This window comes from Olea europaea, chromosome 1 (genome assembly GCF_002742605.1).
Source record: "Olea europaea var. sylvestris chromosome 1, O_europaea_v1, whole genome shotgun sequence".
NCBI lineage: Eukaryota > Viridiplantae > Streptophyta > Magnoliopsida > Lamiales > Oleaceae > Olea > Olea europaea.
The window spans coordinates 19,750,952-19,755,830 of NC_036237.1; positions in this window are offsets into that span (position 1 = coordinate 19,750,952).

A 4,879-nucleotide genomic window follows, 5' to 3' on the forward strand; every position below is an offset into this window, starting at 1 on the left:
TAAAGTTGACTTGAAATTAATTTTTACAAATTTTGACGTCAATAAAAATAATTAAACTCTACAGCTTAACATTTATACCTATTCAACAACAATCACAATGAACAATTGATACAAAAGTAATCAAACTTCAAAGTCTAGAAGAACATCCTGTTATGAATATATTGAATTCTTAAAGTAAAATCAGAATGGAGAACACCACCCTTTTGTGTATTCCATTAGAACGTAACAATGATAAATCTTGTTTATCAAAAACAATCCAGTAAGCCCAACGAGAATAGATATTGCAAAATTTTCACATCCACACATGATAATTTATTGTCTCTACAACAGATATCCTTAATTGCTTCCATTATATAGTAACTTAGAATGCCAGCAAAAATAATAGACAACACATTAGTTTGAGAAAAATTGATGGAAAATGCAAAATCAATTGCCTTTAACCTATTTTGCCATTTCTCTCTTTATTACAGGCATCTGAGTGTTCCCTTCACACACATTATCGAGCTTATCCTGGAATTGAATGACAAGTTGTGTGATATCCCTTTGTATGACCTCACAAACCACATCCTTGTTATTTAAATTTCCCAAATTCAACCCTTTTTTGTTGGGAACCCTTCAGAATTTGGAGGCTCCAGGCCCAAGCCACAATTTTGAGGCCCTAGCGCTTTACCTTGATTGCTTGGCCTTAGGGCCAACCCTAATCGTGTCACGTTGAGCCTATGTGGTCAGGCGTAACAATAGTCTCCCAAGTACATGTATGGTTATTTATACCATGTGTGAACTTCAATATTAAGTGGAATGTATTTTGGGAAGTTTTCATATCATGGTTAGATTTTGGGAAGTATTGATATTTATATCATGATTGAAGTTCAAAATTGAACTTGATTCTTGTATGTCATCCTATCCTTATATAGAGCCAAATTGTTGAGGCTTCCTATTTTAATAAAGGCTGAAATTAATGAGTTGAAATAGAAAAGTACTGAAATGCAGCGGCTCAATTATTTTGAGAGAAGCTGTAATATATTTGAGCCAAAGCAGGAAAGAGCTGAACTGCTAAAGCTTGATCGAAGCTGAAATTTATTTAAGCCAAAGTAGAAAAGAGCTGAACCATTGAGGCTCTTTTATTTTGATAGAAGCTAAAATTTATTTGAGCCGAAGCAGAAAATAGATGAACTGTCGAGGCTCAAAGGGGATGACTTCAATAATGGTGCCAATGATTTGATATTTTTACACATTACCAAGAAAAAACAACGAAAGCATTATGACTTTCAATACACTTACGACCATTATATTTAATGCACAATGACACGTTGAAGCTCATGTGTGAAGAGCACATATCAATTTAAGGCGTTAATAAAAGAAACTGTTCAAATTCAACTCCTTAGATGTAGTTAAAAATGAACACTTCGGTGGAATAGATTTTGACCCAACGGCTATGATTAATTTACCCTTTGTATAAAAGCTAAGAAACTGCCATTGTTTTAGCCTTTACCTTTGCAAAAATTTCAAAACTCTCCAACATTCATATATCTTTGTAGTAATTTCCATTTTTAGGCGACACCATGTCCGTAAGATTTTGCTTTTCCACCTTTGTTTCAAGTTTAATGGCTTCTAGGTCAAGTGCTATTACTGGTAGGATAACAACCGCCAAGGCTGACGAATAGGCTATGCCTAGATCGTAAAGGTGTTATTGGGCCATGAGTGAGGGTCCAATTAATTACGGGACGGGATGGGAGCTGTAAGATCTCTTTTTCCATGACCTCCACCAAATTAGCCAAACTTAGGGAAAAATATATAAGATCCCTGATACTATAGAATTGTTAGTCCTTGAGGCCCACGAACTAGCCTATTATTCGAGGCCCAGTTGTGTCACAGTTAGTGAATACTTGTTTAAGGCAGGTATGCATCTACCTTTGCACCCATTTTTTAGGATGGTCTTGAGGTCCTTTATGTTGGCTCCATTCTAAATTTTGCCAAATGGGTAGATTCAGTTAGTTGGGGATTATTTCCTTTAGAAAAAGACCTTGCTTAGCTAGGATATGCCTCTGCACATCTTCCAAACACTCTTCCAACCATGTATACTTAGGAAATAGGAGTCAAATGGGTGGTATTATTTGACCCCTTTGAGAGCCTAAGTCCCTTTTGTATTAGGTCTGTCATCTTCCATCAAGTGATGGAAAGAATGGTGGTTTTGGGTGAAGGGAAAGTGGCAAATGTTTGACGAAGATAAGGCTCCAGCTTGCACTGTACTAACCCAGTATTAAAAAAATGTGAGTGTCCCCCTTTAATCCCTATCCTTTATTTATAATTTTATCTGATGCTCTATTATTTTGCTACTTCAGAAAATCACTTTGAGCTCCTCCAAGCCGAGTGGGATGTTATCAAGGCCATTTACAAACATATTTTGAAATTACACCACTTCGACCGCCTCATTGATCGAAGCAAGGTCTTTTTAGACTTCGAATTAATGGCTTCAAAAGGTAAACACAAAAGCCCTATGTGAGTACACAGTTCATTCATTATACTTTAACACTATCTTCTCTATTTGCAGAAGATTTTAAGAAAAAGTAATACCTGACCCTAGACATGGCTTCCATTTTGAAGGCCACCAATACAGTAGGCTCCAAGGTCTTAAGATCCTTTTCCGGAGATGGTAAACATGTTAGGGGAAAGCTGAATTGCCTTAGCAAGGATCATCCTGAGAGAAGTGAGGAAGAGGCACCTCAAAGGATCGACAAAGGCAAGGAAAAGATGGAGGAGCCTCAGAAGGAAAGAAAATTATCCTATGGAAGCAGTTCTGTTTCTGGGAAATTTGGCACCACTATTGCCCCAGCTGCCAAGCAAGTTGCACCTCCACCTCTGAAATCAATGGAGGCTTCAACGAAAGCCGTCAAGGTTGAGATGATTCGGAAGGTCAATGAAGAGGCTAAAAAAGAAGAAAAGTAAGTCGAGGCCATGAAGAAAGCAGTAATGGCTATGACTTCCAAAATTTTGGAAGATTCTTAGCTGAGCAAGAAGAAGAAATTGCTCCAGTCATGATGGACATACTGTTACCTGAGTCTGAGGCGCCAATGCTAATTTTACACAATTTTGACTGATAGGTGGTAGTCCTATATTTCCACTTGCAATGTAGTGGATCCGACAGCAACTCTGGTGAGCCAAAGTGCCCGAGGTTAGATATGTTGACCTATGGTTGACTTCATCCTCAATATTTTGATCGTAACAAATAAGATTAATATTATTTCTAATAATTTATTTTGACTGATGATAATTCAAAGTTAAAATCAATCAAGCCTTATATATCGGACTTGAAATAAAGATCAAAGTGGAAGTTAAACATTCAAATCAAATTATTCGAGACGAGAGCTTAAAAGATAAATGCCAAAAAAGATCAAGATCAAGAGCATAAGAGACGGCATCAAAGAAGGAGGTCAAGATCGAAGAATTTAAAGGCCAAACTTCGAAGGAAGATCTAAAACTTGATTTCCTAGATGAAATGTAAAGTATAACACTTTGATATTTGGCAATAAAAGTGTAAGCTCAAAATCTTTCTACACATTATAAAAAATAAAAATAAAAATTTGCATTAAAAGTCATTCGAATGCTAGGCTTTGATCAGATATAAAAATGACATTTAAAGGACAAGTTAAAAGTACCTTCCAAAAATTCACGCATTTCAAACCATCAAATTTGAACAAATGGGGTCAAAATGCGAAAATGCCAAAAATTGTCAGTGGTCAACCGGCAACAATTGATCGGCCCAAGTGGTGATCAACTAAAAAATACCAACGTTTGAAAATTTGACCATTCTCACTTCTGAGTTTTACTGTACAAACGGGTATAATGATCACCAGGACAAAAGGCAGTCGACTGGATGAGTCATTCGTAATTACAGATATTTTTTACTTTTACACCCTATAAATATCCTCACTCTTTTCATTCTTCACAAGAAATTCAAGAGCATAAAGTATGTACATACATATATATACATATATATACATTTTTTTTTTTGAGAGAATTTTTTGAGTTTATATTTTTTACATTCATTTTATTTATTTTTTCGTAGGAAAAACTTTAATTATTTAATCAAACTTCTTGAATCATTTTTTTCATCAAAGTTTTTCATCTTTCTTTGTGCTTAACTTGTTTATATCAATCTTAAAAGAAAGATATTTTTGAAGAATAACTTTGTGCTTATATAGCATAAGTCTTTCTACTTTTTCATATTGTTGTTTAAATCAATTTTGTAAAATTATCATATTCATCAAAACTTCTCATTTCTCTCTTAGTGCTTAATTTATTACAATCATTCATTAAAAAAGAGATATTTTTTAGAAGATTTTTTGAACTTAAATTACTTGATCTCTTCTTTATTTTCTCATTGAAACATTTTGATTGATTGAATCTAATTTTTAATTATCATATTCATCAAAGTTTTTCATTTAGCACTTGAACTATCATTTATTACTATTCATTGAAATGTTAATCTCTCTTAATACTTAATTTGTTTTATAGTATTTATCAAGGGAGGATTTCATTGTAAAATCACTTTGGTAAAGTGTCGGTCATGTTGAAATCCGATAAAAATCAACATAGTATAAAGATCGGTGCTCCTTATTGCAAGTCACTGTGTGGGTCATATTGAGGTCCCTTAAAAGTCAATAGTGTGGGCCATGTTAAGATCCCGTAAAGCTCAACATGTATAAGGATTGGCGATGCTTATTTATAAGTCTTCAAAAGCGTTGTAAAGGGTTGTATTGTACCATAAGTCAATCAACATATTTAAAGATCTTGTTCCTGCCTGAGAGCTTGGTAACGAAGAACATAGATCATTGCTTTAGATCAGACCTTCACAATTATATCGTTTGCATCATCTCCC